At 46.9% G+C, this 19,580-nt stretch overlaps 1 protein-coding gene across 2 annotated transcripts in view; it reads left to right on the top strand.

The window, feature by feature from the left end:
* Positions 1-19,580, top strand: part of csrnp3 (cysteine-serine-rich nuclear protein 3) — a 367,963-nt gene that overhangs the window by 217,081 nt on the left and 131,302 nt on the right. For both annotated transcript variants that reach the window (XM_085986454.1, XM_085986453.1), the window contains one exon: positions 3,596-3,695. The gene's annotated coding sequence lies outside the window, so the exon portion shown is untranslated. The remainder of the gene's footprint in view (positions 1-3,595; positions 3,696-19,580) is intronic.

Genomic DNA, 19,580 nt, shown 5'->3' with positions numbered 1-19,580 from the left:
TTGCGATACCAGTAAACACAACCCCAATTCCACATTCACCAACAGTCCCATATCTTACCTTCCTTCTGTTACTGACCATCACAGCGTCCGTTTGCCCACAATGCCAAAATAAAAGCCAACACCAAATAAACATTCCAAATTAAATTTATTTATCAAACCATGCCATATTTCATACAAATGTCAACTAATCAGCCTTGTGCATTCCCTGAGTGCCTGTCTTCTGTGTGCCTTTGCCTGTCCTAGTGCTTGTACACAGTGCTACCCCAGTGGCTGCAGCATGGCTGGTGGAAGGCTTCTGACTTTCAGTGGGGGAGACTGTAGATGGCCTTGGAGGATGACCTTGAGCAGCTCTGGGCCTAGAACACCCGGCTTCAGACTGCACCACCTCTACAAGGATAGCAGCAGTCTGGGCTGACTGGCTGGCAGGCAACAGCAAGGGCACTGGCAGAGCAGCAGGGGTGGGAGTACAAATGCTGTCATCCTGAGAGAGGACAACAGGTTCGTACTCCACGAAACCGCTGCCAGTCCCCCGAGGCGGTGCCTCAGCAATCCTAGTAATCTGTTGGAGGATAGATTGCTAGACTGCTGGAAAGGATGGGCTCCAAGCTCTGCGCAAAGCCCTGTGCCAAGTTGGTGCTGGACTCCTCCATGCTCCTTGACATTGAACGCAGGCTTTCTGGCAGGCCTCCCAATGCACCAAGCTATTCATTGTGCATACCCATCAGCCTTCTTCTGTAGCCTGCCTCATCGAAGTGCTCTTCTAAGTCCTCTGCAGCAGAACTCGTGTATGACCTCGCCCTCCGGTGAGCTGGCACCTGCGCTATCCTTGCCCCCTGCCCTGGCTGCAGGCCATTCACGCCCGGTGTCTCACCCCATGCAGATCCCGCCTCTAAGCTATACTCTAAATTACGAGCAGTGCAGCATCTGAGCTGGTGGCTGCGAGTGTAAAATCGAGTGACGGTGCTGTGTCTTGATCATCACTGCCTTCTTCCTCTTCCATCTGTTGCTCTTCCACCATTGCCTGGCAAGGTTGCAATTTTTGGGTATCTGAAAGGAGAAAGAGACGAGGGTAGGGTTGCGTTGCGGGCAGTGGGAAAGTAAGAGTTGCATGCTTACTCCCTCTGCAGCTTTTAAATCAAAAGACATTGTGGGATGAGGGGGAAGTGGGATGTGAGAAGGAGGATTAGGTATGAGGATACTGTCATCTTCGATGGTTTCAGCCCCGCCGCTGGCCACGGCCTCAGCAATGGCTTCTCCAATGATGGTGACCACCGTCTCCTTCATCGGGATAAGGTCATGCAGCCATGCCTGTCCCCCACTGGTTAGCTCCTGCTGTCTCCGGTTATGCGCCAAATTGTCCTGCAAGAGAGAGGGAAGTGTGTCAGTGAGAGTGATGCAATGTGTTTGGGTGCTGTGCCTGTCATGGTTGAATAGCTGACAGTGTGTGCAAGCTGTGAGATGTGGGAGTGAGGCTTGCAGCAGTGCTAAGTGTGTGAGGTGAAGCTATGAATGTGAGGTATGAGTTCTATTTGATAGAGATTGTTGTTAGGTGAGTGATGGGGGTGTGGTGCATTGAGCAGTGTGTGAGGCTAATGGTGCAGATGGTGGGATATGGCATTTGAAGATGAATTCAGTGACCTTGACCACTCGTGTGAGGTCATTAAACTTGCGGCTCTGCATCCAGGTCCTCGGGGCTTGACTCTTGGCATTGACCGCCACGGTTATCTGCTCCTACTGCCTTTGCAGAGTTTGTCCGGAAAGCCTCCTGGCCCCCTGTGAATAGAGGACCTCTCTCCTTCTGTCCACCTCCTCTACTCCAGTGCAGTGTTAGTGAACCTTGGAGCATGCTCTCTCCCCTGTTACGCCATTATTCAGTCTTCTTCCTGCTCAGAGTCTCCTCCAGAAAGAGTTCCAGCACCTGCTCCAGCCAGAATGCACCTCCCCTTTAAGAGTATCAGGCTGGCTTTAGGTGGTGCAGGCTAGCTTTAATTGGTGCTATCCTCACACAAACTTGGGCTGCCTGCATCGGAAGCAACGGGCGCGGGTTAATCGCGCATCGCAATCCCCGCGCCCGTTTTCAGGGACTATCGAATTTAGCCTCCGTAAACTTTCAGTCTTGAGACAACTAAAATTATTCCAAAGTGTTTGCTAATTGCAACTTAAATTCTTATATAAGTCAGAAAAGAAGTGATGAAAACCTAATAAATATTGATATTCCTATGTCAGAATTGATAAGAAATACCAGAGTTTCAGTTAATTAGTTCCAGCTTCTCACTTATGCCTCCTTTTCAACCCTTTCTATTTCATTAACCTTTGCTTGCTGTAGTCTTCTCATAATAGATTTCACTACCAAGCGAACAGAATGTTTGTCAGATGTTTGACTGCGGGACTGCTAGAATTATGCGTAATCTATGCTTGTATTAAGTAGGTGACTGACGACTTATTTACTAGAACAAACACATTCATCACTTTCCTCCAGAAACAGCAAAATAGGTCTCTAGGGTTCACAGAGATTTCAGGATTGCCCCAAGTCCAGAATGTAATTCACTGCACCCATGGGTTTCTTCACACAACTCAACTGCCTTTGTGAATGCCAAGGGTTTCCACTCTATTAATATTCAACTGGTATGTGATGACCAGCAACACATCATGCAGGCCTGTGTATGCTTTCCTGCCAGCTGCTACGATTACACCAATCCTCCATCCCTCTCCTGTTGGCCCTTGCAAAGGCTGGCTGCTTGGAATACAAGGAGGTGCAGTGATGTCTACTCTGCTGATCTAGGGACAACCATGAGAAGCAGGGAAAGGAAGGATTAATAGCACCGAGGCAAAGGTAGGGTGTTCCAGCACTGTGCAGAAAGTATGGGAGATGTAAAGATGTCACTCCTGGTAAGATCATTACATTTATTTTTGTACTGCAACAAGATCCTGGAGCTATTGCTAATCATATTCAGTTCGTGCCACTTCTCGCCATACCCATTCATCAGTTTCTCTTTGCACCTGCTGACCAACTGAATAGAAGAGGCTCTCTTTCCTATTCTGAGGTCTTTCCACCGGTTGTATCTGAAAACCTCAGAACTCTGCTGGAACTCCTCTTACACCCAAACATCCTCCTGCAGATTCACAGTGTTTCAATGTTTTGGCTACCAAAAATACACCCCAGTATAAGCTGCTGTAGGCTCTTAAGAACCTGCAACAGCAGGCTGCCAGTGGAGAACACGTTTCATGCTGACAGTGAGCCTCCACCATGAACTTTAGGGCAACCCCACCATTTTCTCTGCGTGGCGATTGCTCTTTCCCTGCCCACGCCCCACTGGAAAACCAATATCAACCCCCATATTTAAATCTGTATTTTCCTTTAAGATATTTGCCTACCGTACAAATACAATACAGTAAATTGGAGACTCTGCAGATAATGTATACTGTAAACAGCTTTGTAAGGACATAATGAAAAGCAAACAACTACTGTAGCAGATGAATAAAGCTTTCAAAGCATGGGATGTTTAAAGTATATAAAATGTAATCTGTTTGCTGCTTATCCAAAAGAGCCTTAATTTGGCCAGCATATTAGCTAATTTTTAAATTATTATTTTAGGTCAACTAAGACACGACCTGAAATGAGAAGAATGATGGCAAAGGAAATCAGGAACTAACCGGGAAATCTCTGCCAGATTAAAGTTACAAAGGTTTTCAAGGTGAGTGTACATTAAAGGCATATCAATGATGCATCTACTTTGAACCATAAGTGTGTTACAGTGGTTATCCTTACAAATCACTTTTGTTGTGGGGGGGCAGGCAGCACAAGTTAAAATCCGAGGATGCAGTGGACTTCAACAATGATAGCTTTCCTAAATTCTTCTTCAGGGCACTTGTGCCCCATTTAAGTGGCAGGTCCACCTCTTCTAATGGGAGTGGGCCTTTGGCGTAGCGGTAGCATCCCCGCCGCTGGGCCAGAAGGCGTAGGGTTTCGAACCCTGCTCCAGACAGTCCTGCCAAGTGGAGTCGGAGCTCCGGCTCTAAATTCTGGGTTGACATCCAGTGGGATACTTGTGGGTGTGGGTGACCCCCCCCTCGTATGGGTTGTGGGAGCCCGTAAAACCCTCCCGCCATAGGACTAACCACCCTAATGGCTGGTACGAAGATGGTTACGGTCACGGAAGGAGCGTTAATCGCGGCCAGAAATCCTTCCACCACTTCATACAGTTCCCCAAAGGGAACAGTGTGAAGACATGTACGACAACCTCTTCTAATGCTGCAGCAGTGCTGGAACATGGGCAGGATTTCCCTCCTGGCAGAAGTGGGCTCCCCTTGGTGGCAAGAAGCCCACTGGAGCCCACCCTGTATGTTAAGTGACCTTCAATCCAGGGAAATGGGCTGGGGCCATGGTATAGTCAGTGGGGCAGGTACAAGTACTGCCTTGCGACTACCCTGCCAGAAAGAGAAAATCCAGCCCGTTGTCTTGGGAAGCTGTACACAGATGGATCTGAAAGATGAAGTGAAACTTATCTATTATACAGTGAAGCTTAGAAACTAAACAAAGATTGGAATTCAGTCGGCACCAGAACGGCAATGATGTTGCAGTGCCATTCAGTAAACCTCAACCCAATAGCTCAATATGTGGCTATCACCTGGCAAAGTAAAATGACCTACAGTATGTTGAAGACAGGGATGGGCCAATATTTAACAGCTGGCCTATCTTTCCTTATTGCTAAGCATGGCAGAGTAAGAAATGTTTTTTGTGTTTACAGACAGATTAGCTTGACAAGGCAATTTTGCCATTTTGTGTGAAGGAAGACTAAAGAGATTAAACCCAGTCTAAGAGTGTCAATTTGATACGAGAATACAAATAGCTTTGGGTTTTTTTCTTCATTGCTTTGGCAAAAGTAAATATTGTAAGTGATGTAATATCAACCTCTTAATATAGTCAGTTTGTTTCAAGAGCTTACTGGGCAATGAAACATGGCTTAATTAAATTAATATTTTGAAGAAGAACTGTTAAATTTGAATGCAATATGCTTAGGCAGCCTAAAGGGTCACAGGTCAGACACCTAACTGATTCACAAGGTATTATATTTCAACTAAATTGACCATAGTGCTGGGCTGCTTTGCTCAGCAACTCTCAGCTTGTTTTATACAGTATACAGCATGTGCAGTGTGCCAAAGCTTTGCCTGTGGGAACTACTTGGCTTTCTGACAGGAAGAATAGCCCTTCACTACGGCAAAGAGAAAGCAAGAGAGAAATGAAGACAAAGCTGACCTTTACAATCATCACTTTTCTTTTCCAGTATTGCACTGTAAGCCCCTCTTGTCTTTAATGACGAGGCTTCTGATCATTGAACATTTCACAAGCTTTTTTGGCACATCAAAAATAGTGTTAATTAACAATGGTTCAGGAACCCCTTACATGAATAATTCCTTTATAACTGCCAATAGATTTATGGCATTTCACAAAAATGAATGTTTTAAGTGAAGAAACAAAAGATTTGTGAAAGATTTTTAAAAATCCTTTTTTCTATTATTGTGGAGTATTACATGTCAGCTCAATAGTTGTTAAGTGAATCAATAACCGGTAGATACTGAAGCTCTGTTTCTCATTGAACACAGACAACTGAGATTTTGTTTTCACTGAGAATGTTGACAAGAAAAATCAATTATTAAGTAGTGTGATCCGATAGAGTAAATATATTCTGTACATAGAATTATCCACATTTCAGTAATTGTGTCCCTTGGTGTTGGCAAAAGCTCCATTTTAGTCAGTGGAGCTTAAACTACAATATGATAAACTTAGGCACAGTATGGTGAAGCGCTAACATAACATGCCATGGAGCTGTACATTGCAAGCTTATGTGTTATTACATAAGATCATAAGAAATAGGAGTAGGCCATTTGGCCCCTCGAGCCTGCTCCGCCATTCAATAAGATCATGGCTGATCTTTGACCTCAACGCCACTTTCCTGCACTATCCCCATATCCTTGACTCCCTTAATATCCAAAAATCTATTGATCTCTGTCTTGAATATACTCAACGATTGAGCCTCCACAGCCCTCTGGGGTAGAGAATTCCAAAAATTTACCACCCTCTGAGTGAAAACATTTCTCCTCATCTCAGTCCTAAATGGCTGACCCCTGGTTCTAGACTCCCCAGCCAGGGGAAACATCCTCCCTGCATCTACCCTGTCGAACCCTGTTAGAATTTTGTATGTTTCAATGAGATCACCTCACATTCTTCTAAACTCCAGAGAATATAGGCCTAATCTACTCAATCTCTCCTCATAGGACAATCCCCCCATCCCAGGAATCAGTCTGGTGAACCTTTGTTGCATTCCCTCTATGGCAAGTATATCTTTCCTTAGGTAAGGAGACCAAAACTGTACACAATACTCCAGGTGTGGTCTCACCAGGGCCCTATATAATTGCAGTAAGACATCTTTACTCCTATATTCGAATCCTCTTGTAATAAAGGTCAACATACCATTTGCTTTTTTAATTGCTTGCTGTACATGCATGTTAACTTTCAGTGATTCGTGTACAAGGACACCCAGGTCCCTCTGAACAGCAACATTTCCCAATCTCTCACCATTTAAAAAAAACTCTGCTTTTCTATTTTTCCTACCAAAGTGGATAACTTCACATTTCTCCACATTATATTCCATTTGCCATGTTCTTGCCCACTCACTTAGCCTGTCTATATCCCCTTGAAGCCTCTTTGCATCTTCCTCACAACTTACATTCCCACCACCCAGCTTTGTATCATCAGCAAATTTGGATATATTACATTTGGTCCCCTCATCCAAATCATTGATATTATTATCATTGTTATTATTTTGTATTTTCTCACTGAGAAAGCAAAGGAAGTTGCATTATTTCCTACTGTGATTTCCTTTAAAATTGATTATTCTTGTAACTGATATGTCACAATCCAAACACACAGTGATTTTCAATTATGTGGGCCATGTACGACTCCTGTATATGTCTGCTGTAAAGTGAGAAACAAAGTTGTATGCGTGCCTAATGAAGAAGCAGTTCAAGCTGCATTGGCCCAACATTTCAGATTTATATGATGCTGTATAAATGTTGTACATCTCCTGTCAGTTAGTGTAGGTCTCCTTTAAAATATCGGACAGTCCATGCAAGGTACATGCATGGTATTCATGTTACATGTGTCAGTCATCTTCTTTGTTTTGTGTACTGTGAATATCCTTTTTTCAGATGAGGTGGATGGTACAGGGCACACTGTGGAAAACAGTATATCAGGGTTTTTAGTCTGATCCTCAAAATAAATATATACACATAACATGGAAATTCTAACATCCCATTTGGATTACAGCACTGTCACCAAAGACTGCAAGCCTGAGATCATAGCCTTCTCCTGGGTTTGCTTTTTCTAGAGTCTTGAACAATTCTCCCCACAGTCAGAAAATTCACTTATTCTACTTAAAGGAGCTGTTCTCTCAAGATCAGATGTGGTTGTGGTTGAATTATTATTATAGTGCTGTTGTCACCTGCAAAATTAAAATATATAAAAGTAAAACCATGTAAAGCTGATTTTATGAAATAGTGCTCCTACAGCTGAGGCTCCACGCTGGGTGGGAGCATTTGTAAAGTCAGCACTGTAATGTTTAAAGATTGTAAAGTAGTATCAATGCAAATGTCTGCAGAAAAGCATGCTATTTAATTATTCTTATATTTCATTTATATTCCTGTTTCTCCCTCTCCCTTATCTCACTCAGGATGTGTTAGTTCTCAACTGAAATGCACCATCATGGAGAGATGCTGTGCCAGGTAGTGTCCTTATTAAGGTGCTCTGTTCCTCATCAAAGCTCAGTGTTCTTTACGATGCTCTACCTTAATGTTGAGGCATTCTAGAACTACACAAGTTCACTCTCTACAGTAGTAATAGGCTTGTTTGGCGTTCGGTTCTGGGACTCAAGCCAGTAACTTCCTGGTAGGTCACTTCCTATGTGAATTTTATGTGAGAATATACCATCTCCCTGTTCCAGATGAACATTAAATATCCTATTTGAAGAACAGTAGTGAGCACTGGACTCCAATATTCTCCCCTACTTGCCTGGGTGCTAGACAGGCGCAACATGCCCGACGAGGCCTCAGTATGCTTGATTGTGGAGCATCTTTTTATTCGTTCCTGGGATGTGGACATCGCTAGCAAGGCCAGCATTTATTGCCCATCCCTAATTGCCCTTGAGAAGGTGATGGTGAGCCGCCGCCTTGAACCGCTGCAGTCTGTGTGGTGAAGGTACTCCCACAGTGCTGTTAGGTAGGGAGTTCCAGGATTTTGACCCAGCGACGATGAAGGAACAGCAATATATTTCCAAGTCAGGATATTCTGTGATTTGGAGGGGAACTTGCAGGTGATGGTGTTCACATGCACCTGCTGCCCTTGTCCTTCTAGGTGGTAGAGGTCGCGGGTTTGGATGGTGTTGCCGAAGAAGCCGAGGCGAGTTGCTGCAGAGCATTTTGTAGGTGGTACACACTGCTCATTTGCATGACCTAGTCACACCCCTGCACAGGCTTTCTCCTTGGCAGGGGCTTGTGCCTAAAAATGAGGGTGGGAACACATGTGCAGCTGTAAGCCTAAGAGGTCTGCAGCTACCAATCTGACTGCCAGCCTCAGTGTCTTCTGGCTGCTGTTGGAAAACTCCAGGCCCAAAGATCGTATTGAAGGTGATAACTGAAGCTTCCACTTACCTTCTCTGGCCACCAATCGCCTTGTTGGCTGATGGTCTCAGATCCTCTAATCTGGGACAGCCAAGGTGTAAGGCTTACACCTTCTTTGTGCATCCCTAAAATCGGGAGCCTTTCCATCACAGATGCATGTAAAGGAGAGCAGGGAACACTTTCTCCCGCCTCATCTCCACTATTGCCTCTGTCCTGCACTTGTAGTAGGTGCAAGCCCAGGACCACCACAATGGGAAGTTCCAGAAATCCTGTGGTGACATATTACCCCCAACGTAATGAGTCTCTGCCCCTTTTCCCTCTCTATAGCACTTTGGAACTGAATGTTCGTCAGGCGCTATGGAGGGGAATAGTTGGGCTGATGTCCCAACTAATATTTCTGCCTTAGTCAATACCACCTAAATACAGACTGACTGCTTATTCATTTCATAGCTGTTTCGGGACATTTCTTGTATAATGACACTTCTATTTGTCTCCATAACAGTTATTGAAATCTTTTAAACAAATGTTTGAACCACAACAACAACTTCCATTTATATGATAACTTTAACATACCAGAAAGCCTCAAGGCACTTCACAGTTATGGTTGGACACAAGCAGCAGTAGGAAGGGAATTTAGAGAGATGACCAAAAGTGTAGTGGAAAAGGTAAATTTTCAGGAGGGTCTTGAAGTTAGGGAGGGATATAGCAAGGCAGATGAATTAAAGGAGAGAAATCCAGAGTATGGGGGTAAGATGGGTGAAGGTTCTGTCACAGAGCTGCAATGAGGGTAGGAGAATAATACTTTGTGTGGGATTGAATGCAGACAGAAGAGTTCTGGAATGAGCTGGAGAGTGGATCATTGAGGGCCAATGAAGAGGGCATTGGAGATTGAAAATGAGGCAGTAGATGGATAGACTGTTCAAGGAGTGGATGATCAGATAGGAACATAGGAACAGGAGTAGGCCATTCAGCCCCTCAAGCCTGTTCTGCCATTCAATGTGATCATGGCTGATCTGCAATCTAACTCCATATACCCTCCTTTGACCCATATCCCTTAATACCTCTGGTTAACAAAAAGCTGTCAATCTTCGATTTAAAATTAACAGTTGATCCAGCATCAATTGCCGTTTGCAGAAGAGAGTTTCAAGCTTCTACCACCCTTTGTGTGTAGAAGTGTTTCCTAGTTTCACTCCTGAAAGGTCTGGCTCTAATTTTTAGGCTATGCCCCCTAGTCCTAGAATCCCCAACTGACGGAAATAGTTTCTCTCTATCTACCCTATCTGTTCCCCTTAATATCCTGAAAACTTTGATCAGATCGCCGCTTAACCTTCTAAATTCTAGGGAATACAACGCTAATTTGTATAATCTCTCCTCGTAACTTAACCCTTGAAATCCGGCTATCATTCTGGTAAATCTACGCTGCACTCCCTCCAAGGCCACTATATCCTTCCTAAGGTGTGGTGCCCAGAACTGCTCACAGTACTCCAGGTGTGGTCTAACCAGGGTTTTGTATAGTTGCAGCATAACTTCTACCCCCTTGTCCTCTAGATATAAAGGCCAGCATTCCATTAGCCTTTTTGATTATTTTCTGTACCTGTTCATGATTTTAATCATCTATGCACCTGGACTCCCAAGTCACTTTGGACATCCACTGTTTTTAGCTTTTTATCATTTAAAAAGTACCCTGTTCTATCCTTTTTAGCTCCAAAGTGGATGACCTCACATTTGCTTATATTGAAATCCATTTGTCACAGTTCACACCGCAGGCAAAGGTTGCACAGGCAGAAATGGAATGGGTGACCAACAGGCAGAGTAGTAGGCGCAGGCAGGTAGTGCAGGAGTCCCCTGTGGACATCCCCCTCTCAAACAGTTATACCACTTTGAATACTGTTGGGGGGGCTGGCTTAGCAGGGGAAAGCAGCAGCAGCCAACTTCCTGGCACCAGGGGTGGTTCTGCTGCACAGGACGGGAGGAAAAAGAGGGGTAGAGCTACAGTAATAGGGGATTCTATTGTAAGGGGAATAGATAGGCGTTTCTGCGGCTGCAAACGAGACTCCAGGATGGTGTGTTGCCTCCCTGGTGCAAGGGTCAATGATGTCTCAGAGCGGCTGCAGAACATTTTGGAAGGGGAGGGTGAACAGCCAGTTGTTGTGGTGCATATAGGTACCGACGATATAGGTAAAAAACGGGATGAGGTCCTAAAAGGGAGTTAGGAGGTAAATTAAAAAATAGGACCTCAAAGGTAGTAATCTCAGGATGCCACATGCTAGTCAGAGTAGAAATAGAAGGATATTTCAGATGAATACGTGGCTAGAGGAATGGTGCAAAAGGGAGGGATTCAAATTCCTGGGACATTGGAACCGGTTCTGGGGGAGGTGGGACCAGTACAAACCGGACGGTTTGCACCTGGGCAGGGCCGAGACCGATGTCCTAGGGGGAGTGTTTGCTAGTGCTCTGGGGGAGGGTTTAAACTAAAATGGCAGGGGGCTGGGAACCTGAGCAGGGAGACAGAGGAAAGGGAAACAAGGATAAAAGCAAAAGATAGGAAGGAGAAAAACAAAAGTGGCAGTCAGAGAAATCAACGGTTTAAATCAAACATGGCCACAGTAAATAATAATTCTAATAGGTCTAAGAGCGTTAAAAAAACAAGCCTGACTGCTTTGGGGGAGAAATTCAGTATCGCCACGTTTGGGGCGTTATACTCGAGCCGGCGCAAATTATCGCCACCTACTGCTAAATTGACCTGCTTCGCCCCAGGAGGTGCTTGGAGCGCTAAAACAGGCGCTGCACGACTGTCTTAAGGCGCTAAGCCGGAGAAACGAGGCGCTACCACCGAGGGCGGGTGCAGCGCAGGTGCGGCCAGTTAGCGATTGCACGCAGACACGCTGGCGCCGGTCAGCTCTTAAAGGGGAGGTTTGATCTTGGATTGCAGCCACACCCTGCGCATTGGAGCCCTGATTCTCGGCCTGGACAGACCTGCTGCCACATTCTAATGCCTAGGACCATGGAGAGGGCCAGGGAGCGAGCGCAGCGGTTCAGTGAGGGGGCCCTGCAGGTTCTGGTTGGCGCAGTGGAGCGCAGGCGATCTATCCTGTTTCCGGACAGTGGCAGGAGGCCGCTGCCCAACGACTATCGCAAAGCTTGGAGGGAGGTGGCTCACAGAGTGACCTCCAGCAGCATGGTGCCTAGGACCCCTCTGCAATGCAGGAAGAAGTTCAACGACCTCACTTGGGTCGTCAGGGTGAGTACCCTTTTCAGTATCCTCTTCATCCCTGCATGTCCACCTCACTTTATGGCCAAAGGGTCCTGAAAGCCCCAATGCTCAGCCCTCATCCAACACCTATGGGCCTTTCATGAAACTCACACGCACATTCAGCACTTTACACACTGTAAGGGCTAATAGACCATGGGAGGCAGTGCAGCCAAGATCAGGGCTTCACACTGTAAGGGCTATTCCACCATGGGAGGCAGTGCAGCCAAGATCAGGGCTTCACACTGTAAGGGCTAATCGATCATGGGAGGCAGTGCAGCCAAGATCAGGGCTTCACACTGTACTCAGAGCCCGTCCTTTGCAGGGCAAGCTGGCCCATAACAGGAGGCAGCAGCAATGGACCGGGGGAGGCCGGCCTCATCTTCAAGACCTCAGCGATCTGGAGCAGCGAGTCCAGCGGATTATGGCAGGCCAGATGATTGGCCCCGTCGCCACTGGAGCTGCCGACCCCGTTCTGGAAAGCAATGGTAAGGTCATCACCTTTTTGACCTCTCTCCTTCCACTTGTGCCTTACACCAGCATCCTTTGCCACTATCGAACCAATACAGTGCATTGCAGCACTCATGCCTCCCTCGCTGCCGCCCTGTCCTCACGCTAAAGCAACTCTTGTACCTCCCTGCTTTCAGATGCTGATTCGCCAGGTGAGGAGGCGGGCCCTGAAGCTGCCACTGTGAGTGATTCTAAAGGCGAGGAGGAAGAGGAAGCCGGACCATCAGTGCCACCCTCAGCCGAGGCAGCCCATGGCCATAATGGGGACACGTCTTCCCTGGAGGGAAGCAGGGGGGAAGGGTCTGAGGAGGGTGAAGCTACGGGGCCCAGCGGGCTGCAGCAACGCCGGTGAGGTAGGGAAGCTCGGCGGCCTTCTCCCCGGAGGGAGAGTCTGGCCTCCAGTCCTGCTACAGTGAGCGCAGAAGAGGTGCGGCTCCTCGCTGAAATGGGCACCCAGGCAGAGCACAGGCATACTGAGCTCGTGGCTGCAGTGGCAAGGATGCCCGAATCCATTGAGTCACTGGCAAGGAGTATCCAGGACTTCGGCGCAGCACTGGCAAGGAGTCTGCAGGACTTCGGTGCAGCACAGGCAAGGAGTCTGCAGGACTTCCGTGCAGCACAGGCGGCTTCCACGCAAGTGCTTAGTGGTGCAATGCAGTCAGTGGCTGGTCTGATGCAGACGCAGATTGAGGCCACACGAGCACTGACTGTTGCCACCCTCGCTGGATCGGGCACGAATCACCGGGGCCCTCGCCGCGCCGCAGCAGGCCAGCAGTCTGTGCTCCCGCAGATTGCTCCGCATGCTGCAGTGCTGCCCCGTGGGAGTGCCAGTGTGTCGTCCGACCAGGGAGTGGCTGTCCTCTCTCAGGATGGCAGCATTCCTGCTGCCAACACTGTCACTTCTTCACTGCAGCTGCCACCACCTGTAGGACAGACTGCTGCCGCCCATGCAGAGTTGGAGCAGTCAGCAGCCGGGCCCTCCAGGCCCAGAGCTGGCCCAGGCCGTACCTCAAGGGCATCTGCCGACTCAGTTTCTGACACTCAGCAGCCTTCCGCCAGCCTTGCTGCAGCCACTGGGGTCCCATTGTGGAGGAGCTGCAGGGTGGGAAGGGGCCAATCTCGCAAGCGAAGCAGATCGCCCTCGAAGGGCAAAAAGTAGGAGGTGTGGCAAAATGCTGTTAATTTTTTTAGTGAAGGCCGAGGATCGTGGTCATTTTTTGTTTACTCTTTTGTTCATTGTCTCCAGGTTGTGAGAGCCAGTTATGTGTCTGACTGCTTTTTTGGGGGTTTCTCTCTATTACTTTGTCATGCGGGAAGGGCACACAGTTTGTTAAATAAAGAAGTGTCTTTATTCAGATTGTGCATGTTTGCTCTTTGAACTATTTGTTGCCTTGACCGGCTCAGGGGTTGCGGAACGGTTCCATTCATGTTCTTTCAATGGCACATGCCATCCCCTCAGAGGGGGCCTAGAACCGACTTGCAATAAGCTGCTGACGGACGGTTCTTGCACTTTGTGCCTCCCTCCTGTCCTGGTGCTCCTTCTCCTCCTCCTCCTCTGCTGGTGCTCCAATGTCTGGTGGCAGTGGCTGAATCCTGAAGATTGCCAGGTTATGCAGCATGCAGCACACTACAGCGAAATGGGAGACTCGCTCAGGTGAGTACTGAAGGGCTCCCCTGGAATGGTCCAGACAGCGGAACCGTTGCTTTAGCACACCGATTGTGTGCTCAATGATGTTCCTGGTCGCTTGATGGCTCTCATTGTATCGTTCTTCAGCAGGGGTGCTGGGCGCACGGAGCGGGGTCATCAGCCAGGTGCACAGAGGCTAGCCCTTGTCCCCGAGAAGCCAGCCTCCTGGGTGAGCCGGGGCTTCGAAAAAGTCTGCCACAGAAGCCTGGCGCAGGATGAAGGCGTCGTGGCTGCTGCCTGGAAAGCAGGCATTGACAGCTAGTATCAGCTGTCTGTGGTCACAGACCAACTGGACGTTCAACGAATGGAACCCCTTCCAGTTGCGGTAATCCTCGGCATTCTCTTGCGGTGCCTGCAAAGCCACATGCGTGCAGTCAATGGCGCCCTGGACCATGGGGAAGCCCGCTATTCTTGAAAATCCCATTGCGCGCTCTTGCTGCTTGTCCAGGGTCATGGGGAAGGAAATGTACTGACGTCCCCTTTTAAAGAGGGCATTCGTGACTTGGCAGATGCAGCAATGCACCGCGAACTGGGAGACATTGGCAATGTCCCCAGTAGCAGATTGGAAGGAGCCGGTAGCATAGAAGTTGAGAGCCACTGTCACCTTCACTGCCACCGACAGAGACATCCTGCTGCTCAGTTGAGGCTGCAGATCTGGCTGAAGCAGGTGGCAGAGCTCAGTGACCACCTCCCTGCTGAATCGAAGCCTCCGAAAACACTGCTCCTCAGACATGTTGAGGTATGAGAACTGTTGGCGGAATACCCTGGGAGGGTAAGGTCTCCTGTGCCAACGCCTGTTGGCCCTCCTCCGTCTGGCCATGATTGGCACTCTCTCTCGGCGTCTCTCAGCCCTCTCAATGCAATGGAGAAACCCAACGTTTCCACCCATTGCAGCCCCCATAGTATGTGGCCGCTCAAGGTTATGCCAGTGAAAAAGCAAACCAACTACAAAGTTCTGGGCCGAAGCCAGAAGTACCTCTGCGAGCGCTGACTCAATGCAGAAAGCTCTCTCCCATTGTCTCTCTGCAAATCTCTCTCTCTCTCACAGAAGGAGTGGTCCAAAAATGGCTACCAAAAAGAAGCCAGGAAGAGCCCCCTTTAAATAGCGCCCCCACAGCGACTGGGAACCGTTCCAGTCAACCAGTCGCTGGCAGCGCCAGGTGGAAAGGAGGGGGGCGCCACTGAAGTTCCGGTTCGGGGCGCCCCAAGGGCATTGCACCATGAAATGATGTCAGGATCTGCGCGCGCAGCTGAGCGGGCGTTGCGGTTTTACGCCACCGCTAAATGTCCGCTCAATTTCGCAAGAGGCGCAGGTCTCGCCGCGTCTGGGCGCTAGCCGCATCGCGCCCCACTTATCGCCGTCTTAAGGCACTAACAACTGAATTTCTCCCCCTTTGTGTCTTAATGCGAGGAGCATTCGTAATAAGGTGGATGAATTAGCTGCGCAAGTAGAGGTAAACAAATATGATTTGATTGGGATTATGGAATCATGGCTCCAGGGTGGCCAAGGCTAGGAACTCAACATCCAGGGGTATTCAATATTCAGGAAAGATAGGCAAAAAGGAAAGGGAGGTGGGGTAGCATTGCTGGTTAAAGAAGGGATTAACACAATTGTAAGGAAGGATATTAGCTCTGATGATGTGGAATCTGTATGGGTAGAATTGAGAAATACCAAGGGGCAGAAAACGTTAGTGGGAGTGGTATATAGACCTCCAAACAGTAATGCGGAGGTTGGGGATTGCATTAAAAGGGAAATTAGAGAAGCGTGCAATAAGGGCACAGCAGTCATCATGGGTGACTTTAATCTACATATAGATTGGGCTAACCAAATTAATAACAATACTGTGGAGGAGGAATTCCTGGAGTGTTTACGGGATGGTTTCCTGGACCAATATGTCGAGGAACCAACTAGAGATCAGGCCATCTTAGACTGGGTATTATGCAATGAGAAAGGATTCATTAGCAATCTTGTATGAGGCCCCTTGGGTCGGAGCGATCATAATATGATAGAATTCTTCATTAAGATGGAGAATGAAGTAGTTGACTCAGAGACTAGGGTCCTGAATTTAAATAAAGGAAACTACGATGATCTGAGGCGCGAATTGGGTAGGATTGATTGGGGAATGTCATTCAAAGGGTTGACGGTGGATAGGCAATGGCAAACATTCAAAGACCGCATGGATGAACTACAGAATTTCTTCATCCCAGTTTGGCATAAAAATAAAACAAAAAAGGTGACTCAACCGTGGCTAACAAGGGAAATTAGGGATAGCATAAGATCCAAGGAGAGGACATATAAATTGGCCAGAAAAAGCAGTAAACCTGAGGATTGGGAGCAGTTTAGGATGCAACAAAGGAGGACAAAGGGATTAATTAAGATGGGGAAAATAGAATATGAGAGTAAGCTTTCAGGGAACATAAAAACTGACTGTAAAAGCTTTTATTGATATATGAAGAGAAAAAGATTGGTGAAGTCAAGCGTAGGTCCCTTGCAGTCAGAATCAGGGGAATTTATAATGGGGAACAAAGAAATGGCAGACCAATTAAATACATATTTTGGTTCTGTTTTCACAAAGGAGGACACAAATAACCTCCCAGAGATGTCGGGGAACATAGGGCCTGATAAAAGGGAGGAACTGAAAGAAATCAGTATTTGTAGGGAAATGGTGTTAGGGAAATTGCGGGATTGAAGGCTGATAAATACCATGGGCCTGATAATCTACATCCTAAGGAACTTAAGGAAGTGGCCCTAGAAATAGTAGATGCATTGCTGATCATCTTCCAACAATCGATGGAATATGGAACAGTACCCATCGATTGGAGGGTAGCTAATATTACCCCAAAGATGTGCGGGTTAGGTTGATTGGCTATGATAAATTGACCCTTAGTGTTAGGGGGATTAAATACATGGGTTACGGGGATAGGGTGGGATATGTGTTGGTGTAGGGGTTACGGGAATCGGGTGGGATATGTGTCGGTGCAGACCCGATGGGCCGAAATGGCCTCTATCTGCACTGTGGGGTTTCTGTGATTCTGTGATATTCAAAAAAGATGGCAGAGAGAAAACGGGGAATTACAGACCAGTAAGCCTGACATCGGTAGTGGGGAAAATGCTAGAGTCCATTATAAAAGATGTAATAGCAGAGCACTTGGAAAACAGTGACAGGATCGGACAAAGTCAACATGGATTTACAAAAGGTAAATCGTGCTTGACTAATCTACTGGAATTTTTTGAGAATGTAACTGGTAAAATAGATAAGGGAGAACCAGTGGATGTGGTGTATTTGGACTTTCAAAAGGCTTTCGATAAGGTCCCGCATAAGAGATTAGCGTGTAAAGTTAAGGCACATGGGATTGGGGGCAAGGTATTGACTTGGATAGAGAACTGGTTGGTGGACAGAAAGCAAAGAGTTGGAATAAACGGCTCTTTTTCCGAGTGGCAGGCAGTGACTAGTGGGGTACCGCAGAGATCGGTCCTTGGACCCCAGCTATTCACAATATATATTAATGATCTAGACAAGGGAACTAGATGTAATATCTCCAAGTTTGCAGAGGACACAAAGCTGGGTGGGCATGTGTGCTGTGAGGAGGATGCCGAGAAACTCCAGGATGATTTGGACAGGTTGGGTGATTGGGCAGAAGCATGGCAGATGCAATATAACGTGGATAAATGCGAGGTTATCCGCTTTTGGTGTCAAAAACAGGAAGGCAGATTATTATTTGAATGGCAATAGATTGGGAGAAGGGGAAGTGCAATGAGACCTGGGTGTCCTTGTGCACCAGTCGCTGAAGGTAAGCATGCAGGTGCAGCAGGCGGTTAAGAAGGCAAATGGCATGTTGGCCTTCGTAGCGAGAGGGTTTGAGTACAGGAACAAGGATGTCTTGCTGCAGTTGTACAGGGCCTTGGTGAGACCACATCTTGAGAAATGTGTGCAGTTTTGGTCACCTTATCTGAGGAAGGATGTTCTTGCCATGGAGGGAGTTCAGCGAAGATTCACCAGGCTGATACCAGGGATGGCAGGAATGACGTATGAGGAGAGATTGGGTCGATTGGGCTTATACTCGCTGGAGTTTAGAAGAATGAGAGGGGATCTCATTGAAACTTATAAAATTCTGACAGGACTGGACAGACTAGATGCAGGAAGGATGTTCCTGATGGTCGGGGAGGCCAGAACCAGGGGTCACAGTCTAAGGATAAGGGGTAAGCCATTTAGGACAGAAATGAGGAGGAATTTCTTCACCCAGAGAGTGATGAACCTGTGGAATTCTCTACCACACAAGGCAGTAGAGGCCAATTCAAGAAGGAGTTGGATATATTTCTTAAGTCTAAAGGGATCAAGGGATATTGGGAGAAAGCAGGGACAGGGTACTGAATTTGGATGATCAGCCATGATCACATTGAATGGTGGAGCAGGCTCGAGGGGCCGAATGGCCTACTCCTGCTCCTATCTTCTATGTTTCTATGTTTGCCCATTCACTTAATCTGTCGATATCCCTTTGTAATTTTATGCTTTCATCTACACTGCCTACAATGCAGTCTATCTTTGTGTCGTCGGCAAATTTGGATATATGACTTTCTATGCCATCATCTAAGTCATTAATAAATATTGTGAATAGTTGAGGCCCCAACACAGATCCCTGCGGGACACCACTTGTCACATCCTGCCAATTTGAGTGCCTACCCATTATCCCTACACTCTGTCTCCTGCCGCTCAACCAATTTCCTTACCAGGTCAATAGTTTGCCCTCAATTCTGTGCGCTTCCACCTCCGATAACAGTCTCTTATGTGGGAATTTATCAAATGCCTTCTGGAAGTCGATATAACTAACATCCATAGACATTCCCCTGTCCAAAACTTTAGTCACCTCGTCAGAAAATTCAATCAGGCATGACCTACCTTTCACAAATCCATGCTGGCCCTCTCTGATCAGCTGAAAATTTTCGAGGTGTTCAATCACCCTATCCTTAATTATAGACTATAGCAATTTCCTGAAAACAAATGTTAGGCTAACTGGTCTATAATTGCCTGGTTTCCCTCTCTCGCCATTCTTAAAAAGCGGAGTGACATGCTCAATTTTCCAATCTAAAGAACTGAATCTAGAGAACTTTGGAAGATTCTAGTTAGGGCATTTGCAATGTGTTCACCTACTTCCTTTAAAATCCTGCGATGGAAACCATCTGGCCCTGGGGATTTGTCACTCTTTAGTGCCATTATTTTCTTCGTTACTGTTAACTTACTTATGTTAATTTTATTGAGTCCCTGTCCCCGATTCAATATTAGTTTCTTTGGGATTTCCGGCATGCTATCCTCTTCTTCTACTTTAAATACTGATGTAAAGTAATTATTCAACATGTCTGCCATTTCCCCATTGTCATTGACAATATTACCACTTTCAGTTTTTAAGATGCCAATATTGCTCCTGACCACCCTTTTTTTCCTAATGTAACTGTAAAGA

The sequence above is a fragment of the Somniosus microcephalus genome, chromosome 4, assembly GCF_052327205.1.
Source record: "Somniosus microcephalus isolate GS21.2 chromosome 4, FLI_Smic_1.0, whole genome shotgun sequence".
Taxonomy (NCBI): domain Eukaryota; kingdom Metazoa; phylum Chordata; class Chondrichthyes; order Squaliformes; family Somniosidae; genus Somniosus; species Somniosus microcephalus.
This window is presented reverse-complemented; position numbering and strand designations above follow the sequence as displayed.